Source organism: Somniosus microcephalus, chromosome 11 (assembly GCF_052327205.1).
Source record: "Somniosus microcephalus isolate GS21.2 chromosome 11, FLI_Smic_1.0, whole genome shotgun sequence".
Classification (NCBI taxonomy): Eukaryota; Metazoa; Chordata; class Chondrichthyes; order Squaliformes; family Somniosidae; genus Somniosus; species Somniosus microcephalus.
In genome coordinates this window covers 226,427,099-226,448,285 of record NC_140997.1, presented here as the reverse complement: position 1 = coordinate 226,448,285, position 21,187 = coordinate 226,427,099, and the positions used below count along the sequence as shown (strand labels likewise).

Here is a 21,187-nt window from a genome sequence, read left to right as displayed (position 1 = left end):
CCCAGAAATACGAGAAAACCAAGGGTGTGGCGAGAATGAGGAACTTAAAGAAATTATTATTAGTAAAAAACAGTACTAGAAAAATTAATGGGACTAAAAGTCGATAAATCCCAAGGACTGGATGACCTACATCCTAGGGTTTTGAAAGAGGTGGCCATTGGGATAGTGGACACATTGGTTGTCCTCTTCCAAAATTCTATAGATTCTGGAACGGTTCCTGCAGATTGGAGGATAGCAAATGTAACCCCGCTATTTAAGAAAGGAAGGAGAGAGAAAACGGGGAACTACAGACCGGTTAGCCTCACATCAGTAGTTGGGAAAATGCTGGAATCTATTATAAAGGATGCAATAACTGGGCACTTAGAAACTAATAGTAAGATTGGGCAGAGTTAACATGGATTTATGAAAGGGAAATCCTGTTTGACAAACCTATTGGAGTTCTTTGAGGATGTAACTAGTGGAGTAGACAAAGGGGAACTGGTAGATGTGGTGTATTTGGATTTTCAGAAGGCCTTCGATAAGGTCACACACAAGAGGTTGGTGAACAAAGTTAGGGCACATGGAATTGGGGGTAATATACTAGCATGGATTGAGAATTGGTTAACAGACAGAAAACAAAGAGTAGGGATAAACGGGTCTTTTTCAGGATGGCAGGCTGTGACTAGTGGGGTACCGCAAGGATCGGTGCTTGGGCCCCAGCTATTCACAATCTATATCAATGATTTGGATGAGGGGACTAAATGTAACATTTCCAAATTTGCTGATGATACAAAGCTAGGTGGAAGTTTCAGTTGTGAAGAGGATGTGAAGAGGCTTCAGGGGGATCTCGACAGGCTCAGTGTGTGGGCGAGAATATGGTAGGTGGAATATAATGTGGATAAATGTGAAGTTATCCACTTTGGTAGAAAAAACACAAAGGCAGAGTATTTCCTAAATGGTGAAAGCTTGGGGAATGCAGATGCTCAAAGGGACCTGGGTGTCCTTGTATATGAGGCACTGAAAGTGAATGTGCAGGTGCAGGTGCAGCAAGCCATTAGGAAGGCAAATGGTATGCTGCCCTTCATTACAAGAGGATTTGAGTACAGGAGTAAAGAAGCCTTACTCCAATTAAATAGGGCCTTGGTGAGACCACACTTGGAGTACTGTGTACAGTTTTGGTCTTCTTACCTAAGGAAGGATATACTTGCCATAGAGGGAGTGCAACAAAGGTTCACGAGATTGATTCCTGAGATGGCGGGACTGTCGTATGAGAAGAGATTGAGTAAACTAGGCCTGCATTCTCTTGAATTCAGAAGAATGAGAGGGGTTCTCATTGAAGCATACAAAATTATTACAGGGCTTGATAGGGTGGATGCTGAGAGAATGTTTCCCTTGGCTGGGGAGCCTAGAACCAGGGGCCACAGCCTCAGGATAAAGGGTAGGCCATTCAGGGCTGAGATGAGAAGAAATTTCTTCACACAGAGGGTGGTGAATCTTTGGAATTCTCTACCCCAGAGGGCTGTGGAGGCTCAGTCATTGGGTATATTCAAAACAGAAGTCACATAGGTTTCTGACTAGTAAGGGTTATCAAGGGATATGGCGATAGGGCCGGTAAATGGAGTGGAGGCAAAAGATCAGCCATGATCTCATTGAATGGCAGAGCAGGCTCGAAGGGCCGAATGGCCGACTCCTGCTCCTATTTCTTATGTTCTTATTTTATTACTGTGCGCAAATTTAAGGAGAAATCGTAAAGATGGTTTCTCCAACCCCCCACCAGGTTTTCCAATGCAGCTTTCTTTCTTTTCTTCTCTTCCTTCTAACTAAGTTAAACATGGCATCTGTCTCTTATACCATCTCGGTTTATGGTTCTCTTCCTGCCGAATGCAACCCTTACCTCATGTTTTACAACCACCCATTTGTTTCAAATAGTTTGCCAAACAGAGGTGTGAGGCCTCCTTTATGCCCCATCTGCTCTCTCAGGTGGACGTAAAAGATCCCACGGCGCTATACTTCATTGGCTGTAAGGCGCGTTGGGATGTCCAGTAGTCGTGAAAGGCGCTATAGAAATGCAAGTCTTTCTATATTTCTTTTTGGTGTGTGACTTGGAGGGGAACTTGGAGGTGATGATGTTCCCATGTGCCTGCTGCCCTTGTCCTTCTAGGTGGAAGAGGTCGCGGGTTTGGGAGGTGCTGCCGAAGAAGCCTTGGCGAGTTGCTGCAGTGCATCTTGTAGATGGTACACACTGCAGCCACGGTGCGCCGGTGGTGGAGGGAAATTCATTATATTTTACTTAAGTTCTGTTTCTGGGGTGTTTTTTTGATACCTTGTACCTTTACTCTTTTCATGGCAGTTGTCTCCCCTCCCTCCTCTCCTAGATGTTGACTCCATGCTGAGGTGCAGTTCCATGTGTGACAGTTGCCCTCCGGTGCCCTGCGCTAGTAGATGTTAGTGTTGGGCGAGTCTTGATGGTGACCAAAGGCAGGGGAGATTACAGCAAACCGAATCCTGTCCTCACATTAAATAGATTATTGGGGTTTGACTTATCTATATTAACAAGAACATAAGAATTAGGAGCAGGGGTAGACCATAGGTCCCCTCGAGCCTGCTCCGCCATTCAATAAGATCATGGCTGGTCTTCGACCTCAACTCCACTTTCCCGCCCGATCCCCATATCCCTTGATCCGTGAGAGTCCAAAAATCTATCGATCTCTGTCTTGAATATACTCAACGACTAAGCATCCGCAGCCCTCTGGGGTAGAGAATTCCAAAGATTGACAACCCTCAGTGAAGAGATTTCTCCTCATCTCAGCCGACCCCTTATCCTGAGACTGTGCCCCCTCGTTCTAGACTCTCCAGCCAGGGGAAACAACCTCTCAGCATCTACCCTGTCAATCCCCCTCAGAATTTTTTATGTTTCAATGAGATCACCTCTCATTCTCCTAAACTCCAGAGAGTATAGGCCCAATCTACTCAATCTCTCCTCATCTTTCTTCTTAGGCAGTCCCTCGGAACCGAGGATGACTTGCTTCCACATTAAAAATGAGTTCTCAGGTGACTGATGAGTCCAATGCGGGACCTACAGTCTCTGTCACAGGTGGGGCAGACGGTGGTTGAAGGGGCGGGTGGGTGGAGTGCTTGGGTTGACGTGCGCTCCTTGCGCTGTTTGCGCTTGGCTTCCGGCGAAGAGACTCGAGGTGTTCGGCGCCTTCCCGGACGCTTCTCCTCCACTTTGTGCGGTCTTGGACCAGGGATTCCCAGGTGTCGGTGGGGATGTTACACTTTTTCAAGGAGGCTTTAAGGGTGTCCTTGAAGCGTTTCCTCTGCCCACCTGGGGCTCTCTTGCCGTGCCGGAGCTCTGAGTAGAGCACTTGTTTTGGGAGTCTCGTATCGGGCATGCGGACAATGTGACCCGTCCATCGGAGCTGATCGAGCGTGGTCAAAGCTTCGATGCTGAGGATGTTGGCCTGAGCAAGAACACTGACGTTGGTGCGCCTATCCTGCCAATGGATTTGCAGGATCTTGCGGAGGCAGCGTTGGTGGTACCTCTCCAGTGCTTTGAGGTGCCTGCTGTACGTGGTCCATGTCTCTGAGGCATACAGCAGGGCAGGTATCACTGCTGCCCTGTAGACCATGAGCTTGGTGCCGGGTTTGAGGTCCTGGTCTTCAAACACTCTCTTCCTCAGGCGACCGAAGGCTGCACTGGCACACTGAGGGCGGTGTTGGACTTCGTCGTCGACGTCTGCCCTTGTTGACAGTAGGCTCCCAAGGTATGGAAAGTGGTCCACGTTGTCCAATGCCTTGTCGTGGATTTTGATAATCGGGGGGCAGTACTGTGTGGCGGTACTGTGTGCCCCCGATTATCTCTCTCCTCATAGGACAACCCTCTCAACCTAGATTGGAATATTGAATCTCGGAGCCTTTTATTCCATCGTAATTCTTTAAAATTATGGATGTCAATTCAAAGTGTCAAGCTTTTTGTAGCTCAGTACAAACCAGGTCATGTTACTATTCTAACGAGGCCAGCAGCTCACCAGCTGCCGGGACACTTTGCTGCATTCCCAATTCAGAACACCAGAGAGCGCCAGAGGCGTATAAAAGAGTGGCCACTGACAACATCCAACAGTTATTAAATCTGCACCACAAGCATAGAATAACTTCACTCTACTGCATTACAGTGGGGTTTTTTCCCTTGGGAAAGGTCCCAGATGTTTGGATCAAAACAGGACGATCAGGAAGAATTCGAGCTTTTCTCTTTATCAGACGCTGCTGACCCCACTGTAGATCAGCAGCCTTTCCCCAGCGGGGGTGGCTATTTACCGGTGTTAATGAGTTGCCCTGGCACACTCCCCTTGATGCCTAGATGTTCCTCAGCACTAACCGGCAGGGACAAGGTGAAACAGCGGCGGATAGCCATCTTTCGGATGAGACGTTAAGCCGAGGTCCCGTCTGCTCTCTCGGGTGGATGTAAAAAGATCCCACGGCACTATTTCGAAGAAGAGCAGGGGAGTTATCCCCGGTATCCTGGGCTGATATTTATCCCTCAATCAACATCACTAAACAGATTATCTGGTCATTATCACATTGCTGTTTGTGGGAGCTTGCTGTGCACAAATTGTCTGCTGCGTTTCCCACATTACAACAGTGACCACACTCCAAAAAGTACTTCATTGGCTGTAAAGCGCTTTGGGACGTCCGGTGGTCATGAAAGGCGCTATATAAATGCAAGTCTTTTTCTTTCTTTATAGCGGTTGGAGTTGGTTCTCGGTTTTCTGATTTTTTTTAATATTCATTCTTGGGATGTGGGCATTGTTGGCAAGGCTGGCATTTATTGCCCATCCCATAGTTGCCCTGATACGACTGAGGGGCTTGCCAGGTCACTTCAGAGGGGCGGTTAAGAGTCAACCACGTTGGTGTGGGACTGGAGTCACATATAGGCCTAGTCCGGGAAGGGCGGCAGGTGCCCTTCCTGAAAAGGACTTTTGATCTTGATCTCAGTTATAAAGAAAGAAAGACTTGCATTTATATAGCGCCTTTCACAACCTCTGGACGTCCCAAAGCGCTTTACAGCCAATGAAGCACTTTTTGAAGTGTAGTCACTGTTGTAATGTAGGAAACACGGCAGCCAAATTGCGCACAGCAAGCTCCCACAAACAGCAATGTGATAATGACCAGATACAGGAAACTCTATTATCCGGCACCGACGGGACCGGCGTGCTGCCAGTTAATCAAAAAGTCCAGCTTACAGAGAGGTATACTTACCAAGGTACGAGAGCCCCGTACACAGCTACAGATCCAGGCGTCCCTGTTGCATGGCAACAGGTGCAGGAACCCCAGTTACACGGCCACTAATATGAAGTAAAACTTACCTGAAACTACTCCTGAATTTTGCCGGTTAAGAGAGATTTCCGGTTATTTAGGTGCCAGTAAAAAGAGAGTTTCCTGTAATCTGTTTTTAGTGATGTTGATTGAAGGATAAATATTGGCCCCAGGACACCAGGGAGAGCTCCCCCTGCTCTTCTTCGAAATAGTGGCCGTGGGATCTTTTACATCCACCTGAGAGAGCAGACGGGGCCTCGGTTTAACGTCTCATCCAAAAGACGGCACCTCCAACAGTGCAGCACTCCCTCAAGATGTAATAGCAGAGCACTTAGAAAACTGTGACAGGATCGGACAAAGTCAACATGGATTTACAAAAGGTAAATCGTGCTTGACTAATCTACTGGAATTTTTTGAGGATGTAACTGGTAAAATAGATAAGGGAGAACCAGTGGATGTGGTGTATTTGGACTTTCAGAAGGCTTTCGATAAGGTCCCGCATAAGAGATTAGCATGTAAAGTTAAGGCACATGGGATTGGGGGCAAGGTATTGACTTGGATAGAGAACTGGTTGGCAGACAGAAAGCAAAGAGTTGGAATAAACGGGTCTTTTTCCGAGTGGCAGGCAGTGACTAGTGGGATACCGCAGGGATCGGTCCTTGGGCCCCAGCTATTCACAATATATATTAATGATCTAGACGAGGGAACTAGATGTAATATCTCCAAATTTGCAGATGACACAAAGCTGGGTGGGCGTGTGTGCTGTGAGGAGGGTGCCAAGAAACTCCAGGATGATTTGGACAGGTTGGGTGATTGGGCAAAAGCATGGCAGATGCAATATAACGTGGATAAATGTGAGGTTATCCACTTTGGTGGCAAAAACAGGAAGGCAGATTATTATCTGAATGGCAATAGATTGGGAGAAGGGGAAGTGCAACGAGACCTGGGCATCCTTGTGCACCAGTCGCTGAAGGTAAGCATGCAGGTGCAGCAAGCGGTTAAGAAGACAAATGACATGTTGGCCTTCGTAGCGAGAGGGTTTGAGTACAGGAACAAGGATGTCTTGCTGCAGTTGTACAGGGCCTTGGTGAGACCACACCTTGAGTATTGTGTGCAGTTTTGGTCGCCTTATCTGAGGAAGGATGTTCTTGTCATGGAAGGAGTTCAGCGAAGATTCACCAGGCTGATACCTGGGATGGCAAGAATGACGTATGAGGAGAGATTGGGTCGATCGGGCTTGTACTCACTGGAGTTTAGAAGAATGAGAGGGGATCTCATTGAAACTTATAAAATTCTAACAGGACTAGACAGACTAGATGCAGGAAGGATGTTCCCGATGGTCGGGGAGTCCAGAACCAGGGGTCACAGTCTAAGGATAAGGGGTAGGCCATTTAGGACAGAAATTAGGAGGAATTTCTTCACCCAGAGAGTGGTGAACCTGTGGAATTCTCTACCACAGAAGGCAGTAGAGGCCAATTCATTAAATATATTCAAGAAGGAGTTGGATATATTTCTTAAGGCTAAAGGGATCAAGGGGTATGGGGAGAAAGCAGGGACAGGGTACTGAATTTGGATGATCAGCCATGATCGCATTGAATGGCGGAGCAGGCTTGAGGGGCCGAATGGCCTACTCCTGCTCCTATCTTCTATGTTTCTATGTTTCTATGTTTCAGCGCTGCCCTGGGGTGAGAGATTAGACCCTGATCTCAGCTAATACTAATGAAGGATCTGACCCCTCCTTTTTACAGTTGCTGACGGAGCTGCCATGAAATTCCCAGATTTTCAGTTTTCTTGTCAGATTCCCATCATTTGCAATTTTTTTCATTCTGGCTCTGCAATTAGCCGTCATTTCCCATGATAATAATTTCAAAAGATGCTTAAAAAAAATTGACAGTTTCATTAAACTTTGGTTTTTTTTCTCCACTTTTATGACATTGGCATAACTTGAGCTCCTCCAAAACTCTGCTGCCTGTATCTTAACTCGCTTAATGTCCCGTTCACCCATTCACCCCTGTGCTCGCTGACCTACATTGGCTCCCGGTCCGACAGTGTCTCAGTTTAAAAATTCTCATCCTTTGTTTTGAAATCCCTCATGGCCTCGCCCCCCTCCCTATCTGTGTAACCTCCTCCAGCCGTACAAGTAACGTTTCCTATAAAGTGCGCCACCGCGCACCTCTCTGCCGGTCCAGCGCAGCCCGAGACTGGCTTTTTCCAATGTAAAGTTTTGCGCGAAACTGTGAATGGGCCGCGCTGCCCCTTAAAGGGGCCGTGCACCCAAGAAACAAAATAAGAGGGAACATTGCCTACAAGCCTTCGAGAGCTCTGCGCTTCTCCAATTCTGGCCTCTTGCGCATCCCCCCCTGATTTTAATCGCTCCACCATTGGCGGCCGCGCTTTCAGCTGCCTGGGCCCTAAGCTCTGGAATTCCCTGCCTAAACTTCTTCGCCTCTCTACTTCTCTTTTCTCCTTTAAGACGCTCCTTAAAACCTACCTCTTTGACCAAGCTTTTGGTCACCTGACCTAATTTCTCCTTATGTGGCTCGGTGTCAAATTTTTATAACGCTCCTGTGAAGCACCTTGGGATGTTTTACTATGTTAAAGGCGCTATATAAATACAAGTTGTTGTTGTAAATCTTCACATGCACAAAGACACACACACAGGTACAAGATACACACACACGTACATACCTACACACATAAAGACACCTCTGCAGACTCCCACACATAAGCACAGGTAAATAACATGCTTACAACATACACACAAACAAATATACACACAGACAGACAGTCACACATACAAAAACACAGACTCCACTCAAGTAGTAACGCAGGAACAGACAGAGCAGACCTAGAACATAGGACCAGGAGGAGGCCATTCAGCCCCTCGAGCCCGTTCTGCCATTCAACCAGATCATGTCTGATCTGTATCTCAACTCCATTGGCCCGCTTTTGCTCCATATCCCTTGATACCCTTACCTAACAAAAATCTGTCAATCTCAGTTTTAAAAGGTCCAATTGCCCCCCAGCATCCACAACCTTTTGGGGGAGAGAGTTCCAGATTTCCACTACCCTTTAAGATTGTGTGGCCTTGTTCTTGATTCCCCCACCAGAGGTAATAGATCCTTTAACGTTTTAAAAACCTCGATCCAATCGCCCCTCAATCTTCCACATTCAAGGTGAAACAAGCTAAGTTTATGCAACCTGGCCTCATAATTTAACCCTCTAAACCCCAAGATTGATGGGATAGCGCTTTCAAAGAGCTGGCAGAAGCACGGTGGGCCGAATGGCCTCCTTCTGGGCTGTACGATTCAATGAGGTTTGTCAAATTGGATGATTGTTTCAAACAATTGGGAATAAGCAGACTACAACCAAAGAGATCTGGATGGGTTGGGAAGGTGGGCTGACGAGCGGCAATTGGAGTTTAATGTGGACAAACGGAAGGTAATGAGACTAAAGAAGGCAACAAAACCGTGGGGAGTAGAAACTAAATGGCTCCAGGGGCTACAGGACACAAAAAACAGGAGGGGGATCTGGGGGATGTTAGTAGAATGCTCACTGAAACCAACAGTGCAATGTATAGCAGCGGTGAGGAAAGCTAATGGGATCTTGAGATGTATAACCAGAGGGACTGAGCACAGATCCCAGGAGGTGACAATAAGCAGTGGTATGGCCACACCTGGAGTATTGTGTACAATTCTAGTCACCATACTACAGCAAGCCATGGAAGAAACCCAACTGATGCCTACCTTAAGGCACATGAGTTCTATAAGGAGAGGGTTGAAGAGCCTGGGATTGTTTACTCTAAAGAAGGGTCACTCGAGATATTCAAGATTCTTAACAGAACAGATAAATTGAACCCTGATAATATATTGGTGATTGCTTCAAACTCCAGAAGCAGGGGACACATTGTTAGATCCGTGATTCTGAGTGTATGATGTTTTTCAATAACCACACGGATGCTGTAACTTAACAATCAACAGGTATTTACTGGAGTAGGGTAGTCTCAAGACTGGGGGTACATAGGCATGCTCAAGGCTTATATACACAGGTGTGGTTACTGCCGGTACTACAGTATACAGGAGCTGTAAAAGTAGTTCTCTCTTAAAGGTACATACACTACACATGATCAAACTTAAGGGGGGGGTTACAGGGTCCAACTTAACGGGGTTACGGGCAATGTTCCTGTTAAGCCGCGCAGCTGTCTAGAGGTCCCACGCACACCCTTGCCGATTTCACAATGGTAAAAACCCCTTGACCGAAGAAAACTACTAGGCACTTGGTCTAAGCGTTAAACAAGGCTTTAATCAACTGTTTTACAACATGGAGGTCTAGTTGTGTCCTTCACTAGTTCCTGTTAAGAATGTCCTGCGCAAGCTGGGCCCGTGCCCGAGTATTTATACTCTCCCTGGACAGCGCCACCCGTAGGCTGCTCAGTATTATTTCATAAGTCTTTCTTTCATGAAAGACTGATTCATGTCAGAAGGGTCACTCGAGATATTCAAGATTCTGAACAGAGCAGGTAAATTGAACCCTGATAATATATTGGTGATTGCTTCAAACTCCAGAAGCAGGGGACACATGATCAAACTTAAGGAGGGGGGGGGGGGGGGGGGGGTTTACGGGGTCCAACTTGACGGGGTTATGGGCAATGTTCTCATTAAGCCGCGCAGCTGTCTAGAGGTCCCGCACACGCCCTTGCCGGTTTCAGGACAATAAAAACCCCACATGCGCGGAAATTTGAATGGGCTCCGCAGCCCCTTAAAGGGGCTGCGCACCCAAAAAAAATTAGAGGGAACATTGGTTACGGGGTCAAATTTAATGGCGGCCGCTGGCGTCCAGGCAGAAACAAGGGGGAAGGCACAGAGTCAATTTAGATTTTGCTATTTTACACAGAGGGAGGCGAATGTGTGGAACAGGCTCCCGAGGGAGGCAGAAAGTGGGGAAAAAATGAAGGAGCAATGGGATAGATATTTACGAGAGTGGGCGCTCGAGAGGTGTCTGGTTTTGGGTCTGGCCTTAAGGACTGCAGTGTTATTTCTGGTCTGTCCTAACCGATGGTCCACCTAATATCATTTGCAGGTAGTAAATGCATAAAGCGGCCAACTAACTGAGACTGATGGAGACATCTGGATATTTCCCAACTTCAAAGTGCCTCTTAGAATAGTAATAACAGGATTCAAAATTGAATTTCAACCACTTTTAAAATGTAGCTTAAAAAGCTAATGCAGCCCCGGGGACAAAGCGTTATCTGACTGGAGCGACTTCTGTGCTTCTTAATCGGGTTGTGGGTGGGATTAACTCAATTTGTAGAGAATACTGAAACCGCCGCAGGAAATGTGGGAGGAAGCAGAAGAGAAAAAAAATGTTCCCTTTAATTCTTTTTTTTGGGTGCGCGGCCCCTTTAACGGGCTGCACGTCCCCTTTAAATTCCCACGCGTGCGGGGTTTTTTCCTCTTGTAAAGCCGGCAAGCGACCTGCGCGGGAGCTTCAGGCAGCCACGCAGCTTAAAGGGAACACGGGACATGGCCTTAGAATTAGAGCTGGGCCGCTCAGGGGTGAGCGGTGGCGGACCTGGTTGGAGCAGCAGCGGAGCGGCGGTGCTATAAAGGCGGCGAGGAGCAGGTAGGTTTACCAATCTCAGAGCGGGAGAGAGAAGTAAAAAGTAATCGATGTGTGACGTCACCAGAAAGCAGGCAAGTGATTAGTTGGTGAGTATTTCTCCCTTTTTTCCAAACTTAAATTTTGTGGTTTATAGTTTCTAAGCTCTCTGTGGTGTAGCGGGGAGTGCTGTTAAACAAGGGCCCTTAAGTTTATCATTCAACTGTAGCGTAATTGGTGGTATTGATTTGATTTAATTTAATTTGAATTAATTAAAGGGTAAGTTATGGCAGGACAGTCCGGTACCGTGGTATGCTCCTCCTGCGCTATGTGGGGAAAAAGGGACACTTCTTGTGTCCCTGACGACCATGTGTGCAGGAAGTGTATCCAGCTGCAGCTACTGGCAGACCGCATTGCGGTGCTGGAGCTGCGATTGGATACATACTGGAGCATTCGCGATGCTGAAGACATCGTGGAAAGCACGTTTAGGGAGTTGGCCACACCGCAGGTAAAGGTTGCACAGGCAGAAAGGGAATGGGTGACCAACAGGCAGAGTAGTAGGCACAGGCAGATAGTGCAGGACTCCCCTGTGGTCATCCCCCTCTCAAACAGATAGACCATTTTGGATACTGTTGGGGGGATGGCTTATCAGAGGAAGGCAGCAGCAGCCAACCTCCTGGCACCAGGGGTGGTTCTGCTGCACAGGACAGGAGGAAAAAGAGGGTTAGAGCTATAGTAATAGGGGATTCTATTGTAAGGGGAATAGATAGGCGTTTCTGCGGCCACAAACGAGACTCCAGGATGGTGTGTTGCCTCCCTGGTGCAAGGGTCAAGGATGTCTCAGAGTGGCTGCAGAACATTTTGGAAGGGGAGGGTGAACAGCCAGTTGTCATGATGCATATAGGTACCAACGATATAGGTAAAAAACAGGATGAGGTCCTAAAAGCTGAATATAGGGAGTTAGGAGGTAAATTAAAAAATAGGACCTCAAAAAGGTTGTAATCTCAGGATTGCTACCAGTGCCACGTGCTAGTCAGAGTAGAAATAGAAGGATATTTCAGATGAATACGTGGTGTAATCAACCACCACCTAGTCCGAGGGGCGTGTTGATGCGGGATGGAGGACACAAGCACAGTCACAAGATTGGTAAATGAAAAACAGCAGTTAGCTGTGTTTTATTTTTAGAAACAGGGAAAAAAGGTTCACGTCTGGCAAAATCCAAAAACATATGACGTGCAAAAAGAAAAATGAAGAACAAAACCATCACCCGCCCCGGGTGGTTAGGAAGGCAGTCCTTAAATCAATTTTCCCCAAAAACAATAAGCCAGGGTTACTTTACCACTGGATCTTTCTCAGCCAGTCCAGGGATCATTCCAGGCTCTCAGAACTAAACAATATCCCACGCAGGTTCAATAGTAGACCTCTCTGTGGCAGCTGCAAGCCAGTTTTCAACAGCAGTCTTGGCCTTCTCCTCAGGTACTGGCCTTCTCCTCAGGTACTGGCCCTGAAGGGATGCACTAGTTTGCCTTTTAAACTGCTGAGCTAATGGGTAGATTTGCCTCAGGTGTGTTGGAGGTGGGTGTGGCCGTCACCTGAATTGGAGTGAGAGGGGGACTTTGTCTCCATCTGGTGGCCACATACCATCCATCCACCACAAACCGTCCCCATAGCTCACAGTGGCTAGAGGAATGGTGCAAGGGGGAGGGATTCAAATTCCTGGGACATTGGAACCGGTTCTGGGGGAGGTGGGACCAGTACAAAATGGACAGTTTGCACCTGGGCAGGGCCAGAACTGATGTCCTAGGGGGAGTGTTTGCTAGTGCTGTTGGGGAGGGTTTAAACTAAAATGGCAGGGGGTTGAGAACCTGAGCAGGGAGACAGAGGAAAGGGAAACAAGGATAAAAGCAAAAGGCAGGAAGGAGAAAAACAAAAGTGGCAGTCAGAGAAAGCAAGGGTTTAAATCAAACATGGCCACAGTAAATAATAATTCTAAAAGATGTGAGAGCGTTAAAAAAACAAGCCTGAAGGCTTTGTGTCTTAATGCAAGGAGCATTTGTAATAAGGTGAATGAATTAGCTGCGCAAATAGAGGTAAACAAATATGATATGATTGGGATTACAGAAACATGGCTCCAGGGTGGCCAAGGCTGGGAACTCAACATCCAGGGGTATTCAATATTCAGGAAAGATAGGCAAAAAGGAAAAGGAGGTGGGGTAGCATTGCTGGTTAAATAGGGGATTAACACAATTGTAAGGAAGGATATTAGCTCTGATGATGTGGAATCTGTATGGGTAGAACTGAGAAATACCAAGGGGCAGAAAACGTTAGTGGGAGTGGTATATAGACCTCCAAACAGTAAGGCGGAGGTTGGGGATGGCATTAAAAGGGAAATTAGAGAAGCGTGCAATAAGGGCACAGCAGTTATCATGGGTGACTTTAATCTACATATAGATTGGGCTAACCAAATTAGTAATAATATTGTGGAGGAGGAATTCCTGGAGTGTATACGGGATGGTTTCCTGGACCAGTATGTCAAGGAACCAACTAGAGATCAGGCCATCTTGGACTGGGTATTATGTAATGAAAAAGGATTAATTAGCAATCTTGTTGTGCGAGGCCCCTTGGGTCGGAGCGATCATAATATGATAGAATTCCTCATTAAGATGGAGAGTGAAGTAGTTGACTCAATCAAATCAACTTTTATTGTCATTGTTAGTGCACAAGTGCAGTACAACGAAATGTAGGCTTGCAGCTCCCGAGAGTGTACAATTTGGATTAGGACACCTAAACATTTCAACATACATTTATACATATATATTAGCATAAATATGACCATAATAAAGTGCATCGGCAGATGTGCAGGCTTTAGTGTTTATTTGTGGAGTTCAGTAGGATGACAGCCCTGGGAAAGAAGCTGTTCCTAAATCTGGTCGTACGGGTGCGAATGCATCTGTAGCGCCTTCCAGATGGTAGGAGGGCGAACAGACTGTGGCTGGGGTGGGTAGGGTCTTTGATGATGGACCGTGCCCTCCGTAGGCAGCGTTTCTGATATATATGTTCTATGGTCGGTAGCCGGGTGCCGGTAATGCGTTGGGCAGTTTTGACTACCCGCTGCAGAGCTTTCCGGTCATGGGAGCTACAGCTGCCGTACCATACCGTGATACAGTTTGTCAGGATGCTCTCTATAGTGCAGCGGTAGAAGTTAGAGAGGATCGGGGGTGACAGATTACATCCCTTCAGCCTCCTCAAGAAATATAGGCGCTGCTGGGCCTTCTTCACCAGAGAGGAGGTGTTGAGGGACCAGGAGAGGTCTTCCGTGATGTGGACTCCGAGGAACTTAAAGCTGGCCACCCTTTCCACCTCCGCCCCATTGATGTGGATGGGGGTGTGACTTCCGCCTAGGGTCAGGACTAGGGTCCTGAATTTAAATAAAGGAAACTACGATGATATGAGGCACGAGTTGGGTAGGATTGATTGGGGAATGTCACTCAAAGGGTTGATGTTAGATAGGCAACAGCAAACATTCAAAGAGCGCATGGATGAACTACAGAATTTGTTCATCCCAGTTTGGCATAAAAATAAAACAAAAAAGGTGACTCAACCATGGCTAACAAGGGAAATTAGGGATAGCATAAGATCCAAGGAGAGGACATATAAATTGGCCAGAAAAAGCAGTAAACCTGAGGATTGGGAGCAGTTTAGGATTCAACAAAGGAGGACAAAGAGATTAATTAAGAGGGGGAAAATAGAGTATCAGAGTAAGCTTGCAGAGAACATAAAAACTGATTGTAAAAGCTTTTATAGATATGTGAAGAGAAAAAGATTGGTGAAGTCAAGCGTAGGTCTCTTGCAGTCATAATCAGGGGAATTTATAATGGGGAACAAAGAAATGGCAGACCAATTAAATACATACTTTGGTTCTGTCTTCACAAAGGAGGACACAAATAACCTCCCAGAGATGTCGGGGAACATAGGGTCTAATGAAAGGGAGGAACTGAAAGAAATCAGTATTTTCTAAACTGAGATTGATAGATTTTTATGAGGCGAGGGTATTACAGAACCAAGGCGGGTAGATGGAATTAAGGTACAGATCAGCCGTGATCTCATTGAATGGCAGGACAGGCTCGAGGGGCTGAATGGCCTGCTCCTGTCCCTGTGTTCCTTCTCGGACTCTGCCCATTGTTGCGGCTTCAGTGTGGGGGGGGGCGGCGGGCTGGCTGCCCCCAGGCAGAAAGAAATGCGAGGCCTCCGGTTATCCCAGCAGAATCAGTCAGTGAGGGAGAGCGTATCGATTGTCCCACGATCTAATGCACCTGCGGGGGTGGGCCCTTTAAATGTTTTTATTCGTTCAGCTGGCCCTGACAACACGGGACGCTGGTTAAATGCTGGCGTGATGAGCGTGCGGTGTCACTGAGGGCGAATTAATGGACTACGACGTGACGTCATTCAATCATCACCACCTCATTTGCATGCGTCAATCCATATTTGGGAGGGTGCTTACGACACCTGGTGGAAGTTTAAAAAAAAAATTCACTCTAGGGATGTGGGCGTCGCTGGCAAGGCCCGGCATTTATTGCCTATCCCTAGTTGCCCTCGAGAAGGTTGGTGGTGACCCGCCACCTTGAACCGCTGCAGTCCGTGTGGTGAAGGTGCTCCCGCAGTGCCGTTAGGGAGGGAGTTCTTTGACCCAGCGACGACAAAGGGTCGGCCGATATATGTTGCAATTCCGGATGGTGTGTGTGAGTTGGAGGGGGAACTCGGAGGTGGTGGGGGTTCCCATGCACCTGCTGCCCTAGGTGGTGGAGGTCGCAGGTTTGGGAGGTGCTGCCAGAGAAGTGACATGGAAAGGATCACGTAAGGGAGGCTCAGGAATGGGCTGCGACCTGGCCAACTATCACCAGAAGGAGTAACCTTGGCCAGAGATGTAACCAGGCAAACATGCAGCAGCCAATAATACCAGCTTGAATGGCAAGCGGCATAAGAATAAGAACATAAGAATTAGGAGTCGGCCACACGGCCCCTCGAGCCTGCTCCGCCAGAAGGCCCCTCGAGCCTGCTCCGCCACATGGCCCCTCGAGCCTGCTCCGCCATACGGCCCCTCGAGCCTGCTCCGCCATTCAATAAGATCATGGCTGATCTTTAACCTCAACTCCACTTTCCCGCCCAATCTCCATATCCCTTGATTCCCCATGAGTCCAAAAATCTATCGATCTCAGCCTTGAATATACTCAATGATTCAGCATCCACAGCCCTCTGGGGTAGAGAATTGCAAAGATTCACAACCCTCTGAGTGAAGAAATTCCTCCTCATCTCAGCCTTAAATGGCCAACCCCTTATCCTGAGACAATGCCCCCTAGTTCGAGACTCTCCAGCCAGGGGAAACAACCTCCCAGCATCTACCCTGTCAATCCCCCTCAGAATCTTATATATGAGATCACAACTGTTTTACAACATGGAGGTCTAGTTGTGTCCTTCACTAGTTCCTGTTAAGAATGTCCTGTGCAAGCTGGGCCCATGCCCGAGTATTTATACTCTCCCTGGACAAGTTCCCCTCCAAGCCACACACCATCCTGACTTGGGCCTGTATCGCCGTTCCTTCACTGTCGCTGGGCCAAAATCCTGGAACTCCCTTCCTAACAGCATTGTGGGTGTACCTACACCATATGGACTGCAGCGGTTCAAGAAGGCGGCTCACCACCATCTTCTCAAGGGCAATTAGGGATGGGCACTAAATGCAGGCCTAGCCAGCCAGCGACGCCCACATCCCACCAATGAATAAAAAAAAAAAAAAAAAAAAAAATTCTTCTAAACTTCAGAGAGTATAGGCCCAATTTACTCAATCTCTCCTCATATGGCAACCCTCTTGACGTAAGAAAACTACTAGGCACTTGGTCTAAGCGTTAAACAAAGCTTTAATCAACTGTTTTACAACATGGAGGTCTAGTTGTGTCCTTCACTCGTTCCTGTTAAGAATGTCCTGCGCAAGCTGGGCCCGTGCCCGAGTATTTATACTCTCCCTGGACAGCGCCACCCGCAGGCTGCTCAGTATTATTTCATAAGTCTTTCTTTCATGAATGACTGATTCATGTCATCTCTCATAGAAACATAGAAACATAGAAGATAGGAGCAGGAGTAGGCCATTCGGCCCTTCGAGCCTGCTCCGCCATTCAATGAGATCATGGCTGATCATTCAAATTCAGTGCCCTGTCCCTGCCTTCTCCCCATATCCCTTGATCCCTTTAGCCTTAAGAAATATATCCAACTCTTTCTTGAATATATTTAATGAACTGGCCTCCACCGCCCTCTGTGGCAGAGAATTCCACAGGTTCACCACTCTCTGGGTGAAGAAATTCCTCCTCATTTCAGTCCTAAATGTCCTACCCTTTATCCTTAGACTATGACCCCTGGTTCTGGACTCCCCGACCATCGGGAACATCCTTCCAGCATCTAGTCTGTCCATCCCAGGGATCAATCTAGTGAACCTTCGTTGCACCGCCTCCAAGGCAAGTATATCCTTCCTCAGATAAGGAGCCCAGAACTGCGCACGGTACTCCAGGTGTGGTCTCACCAAAGCCCTGTACAATTGTAGCAAGACTTCCTTACTTTTGTACTCCAACCCCTTTTGCAGTCGACTAGCGAATCGCCATGGGGATCACTTGCCTCAGTCCCTGGCAACGGTTGTTTGGAGACACGCACATCCTTTGAGGCGAGAAAGATTGAATTAAACCCAGCAATGAGATAAAGCAGTGATAACCAGCGGCAAGAAGATGCTTTTAAGCAAATCAACTTACTTTGTGCTGGGCTGCATTGACTTTGAGTTGCAGTACAATTATTTTTTAAGCTTTCATGTATTTATTGTGCTTTTTGCAGTAACTGAGCAGCTGGATTTTTCAAATGACCTTCTTCTTCTTCTCTTAGGCAGTCCCTCGGAACCGAGGATGACTTGCTTCCACATTAAAAATGAGTTCTCAGGTGACTGATGAGTCCAATGCGGGACCTACAGTCTCTGTCACAGGTGGGGCACACGGTGGTTGAAGGGGTGGGTGGGTGGGGTGCTTGGGTTGACGTGCGCTCCTTCCGCTGTTTGCGCTTGGCTTCCGCTTGCTCCCGGCGGAGAGACTCGAGGTGTTCGGCGCCTTCCTGGATGCTTCTCCTCCACTTTGTGCGGTCTTGGGCCAGGGATTCCCAGGTGCCGGTGGGGGTGTTACACTTTTTCAAGGAGGCTTTGAGGGTGTCCTTGAAGCATTTCTTCTGCCCGCCTGGGGCTCTCTTGCCGTGCCGGAGCTCCGAGTAGAGTGCTTGTTTTGGGAGTCTCGTATCGGGCATGCGGACAATGTGACCCGTCCATCGGAGCTGATCGAGCGTGGTCAAAGCTTCGATGCTGGGGATGTTGGCCTGAGCAAGAACACTGACGTTGGTGCGCCTATCCTGCCAATGGATTTGCAGGATCTTGCGGAGGCAGCGTTGGTGGTACCTCTCCAGTGCTTTGAGGTGCCTGCTGTACATGGTCCCTGTCTCTGAGGCATACAGCAGGGCAGGTATCACTGCTGCCCTGTAGACCATGAGCTTAGTGCCGGGTTTGAGGTCCTGGTCTTCAAACACTGTCTTCCTCAGGCGACCGAAGGCTGCACTGGCACACTGAAGGCGGTGTTGGACTTCGTCGTCGATGTCTGCCCTTGTTGACAGTAGGCTCCCGAGGTATGGAAAGTGGTCCACGTTGTCCAAGGCCTTGTCGTGGATTGTGATAATTGGGGAGCAGCTCTGTGTGGCGGGGGCAGGTTGGTAGAGGACCTTTGTCTTACGGATGTTTAATGTAAGGCCCATGCTTCGAAATGACCAATATAGAAATATAAAAGCTATTTCATTCTGTTCTGCTCGCTGATCTATATTGGCTCCCAGGCCGGCAACTCCTCGATTTTAAAACTCTCATCCTTGTTTTCAAATCCCTCCATGGCTTCCCCCCCCTATCGATCACTGTAACCTCCTCCAGCCCCACAACCCTAACTCGCACCAAGTCCCGTTCACCCATCACCCCTGTGCTCGCTGACCGACACTGGCTCTCGGTTAAGCAAGGCCTCGATTTTAAAATTCTCGTCCTTGTTTTCAAATCCCTCCATGGCCTCGCCCCTCCCTATCTCTGTAATCTCTTCCAGCCCCGAGATCTCTGTGCTTCTACAATTCTGGCCTCTTGCACATCCCCGATTTTCATTGCTCCACCATTGGCGGCTGTGCCTTCAGCTGCCGAGGCCCTAAGATCTGGAATTCCCTGCCTAAACCTCTCTACCTCTCTCTCCTCCTTTAAGACGCATTAAGAGCTTAGGGCATAGGCAGCTGAAGGCAGAGCGCCAATGGTGGAGCAAAGGCATGGATGAGGGTTTCAGCAGCAGATGGACTGAGGCGGGGCGGAGACGGGCGATGTTACGGAGGTGGAAGTCGGCAGTTTTGGTGATGGAGTGAATATGGGGTCGGAAGCTCAGCTCAGTGTCAAATAGGACGTCGAGGTTGCGAACAGAAGATCTCAGGTCTCATTTATGGGCCTAGAGCTGAAACATGGTAAAAAGTTGCGCATTTAATTCTTGCACTGATCTAGCCTGTTCATGCATTTAACGCAGGTGAATTACAGTCAATCGTGTACTGCAAAGCAGGCTGCACTACTATTACATAAGAATTAGGAGCAGGGGTAGGCCATACAGCCCCTCGAGCCTGCTCCGCCATTCAATAAGATCATGGCTGATCATTGACCTCAACTCCACTTTCCCGCCCGATCTCCAATACCCTTGATTCCCCTAGAGTCCAAAAATCTATCGATCTTAGCCTTGAATATACTCCACGACTCAGCATCCGCAGCCCTCTGGGGCAGAGAATTCCAAAGGCTCACAACCCTCTGAGTGAAGAAATTCATCCTCATCTCAGTCTAAAATGGATGGCCCCTTATCCTGAGACTATGACCCCTGGTTCTAGACGCTGAAGGTAAGCATGCAGGTGCAGCAGGCAGTTAAGAAGGCAAATGGTATGCTGGCCTTCATAGCGAGAGGATAAGGATGTCTTGCTGCAGTTGTACAGGGCCTTGGTGAGACCACATCTTGAGAATTGTGTGCAGTTTTGGTCGCCTTATCTGAGGAAGGATGTTCTTGCCATGGAGAGAGTGCAGTGAAGATTCACCAGACTGATACCTGGGATGGCAGGAATGACGTATGAGGAGAGATTGGGTCAATTGGGCTTATATTCACTAGAGTTTAGAAGAATGAGAGGGGATCTCATTGAAACTTATAAAATTCTAACAGGACTAGACAGACTAGATGCAGGAAGGATGTTCCTGATGGCAGGGGAGTCCAGAACCAGGGGCCACAGTCCAAGGATAAGGGGTAAGCCATTTAGGACAGAGATGAGGAGGAATTTCTTCACCCAGAGAGTGGTGAACCTGTGGAATTCTCTGCCACAGCAGGCAGTTGAGGCCAATTCATTAAATATATTCAAGAAGGAGTTGGATATATTTCTTAAGGCTAAAGGGATCAAGGGATATGGGGAGAAAGCAGGGACAGGGTACTGAATTTGGATGATCAGCCATGATCTCATTGAATGGCGGAGCAGGCTCGAGGGGCCGAATGGCCTACTCCTGCTCCTATCTTCTATGTTTTTATGTTTCTGTTACTACTGATGTTGTTGGATGGTTCATTTATAAACCAGCCCTGTAAAATAAGCATTGAGGTTTTCCTGATGTTAGGAGTGAGCACACAACCCAGGGGGCGTGTGTCCAGGATTGTGGTGCAGGGATCCTTGCTATAAGAAACATTGCGACCTGGTGATGGAGTCAAGACCATGTGCAGAAGCCTGAGTGTGGTGTAGACAGACTCTGCGGGCAGTGCAACACAGCGCTGCAGAAAAGCTGGTCTGCAGGTCTCTGTGGCGCAATCGGTTAGCGCGTTCGGCTGTTAACCGAAAGGTTGGTGGTTCGAGCCCACCCAGGGACGTGCATTTTATGAAATGGATGAAAGGTATCCGCTGAAATAGCTCAGTTGGGAGAGACTTAGACGAAAGATCCTGGGTTTCAGCAGATGGTTTTTTTGCTTGTCTTGCAGTATTTTGCACAATTTTACGAGTCTAAGATTAAGGAGAAACAGGCAAGAGAAAGTTTGTTATAATCAAAGTCACAACTTTGCAAATTTATTCAGGAAGTCATGCACTGAAAAAACATGCAACAGAAAGCTTGAACTGCATAAAACACTAGTTAGGCCACAGCTAGAATACTGCGTGCAGTTCTGGTCACCACATTACAGGAAAGATGTGATCGCAC

The 21,187-nt window shown here is 47.8% G+C and overlaps 1 non-coding gene across 1 annotated transcript; it reads left to right on the top strand.

The window, feature by feature from the left end:
- The first annotated feature begins 20,790 nt into the window (after positions 1-20,790).
- On the top strand, positions 20,791-20,864 carry trnan-guu (transfer RNA asparagine (anticodon GUU)). Its single transcript has one exon. It is a non-coding gene; the product is annotated as a tRNA-Asn (tRNA).
- Positions 20,865-21,187: the final 323 nt, after the last annotated feature.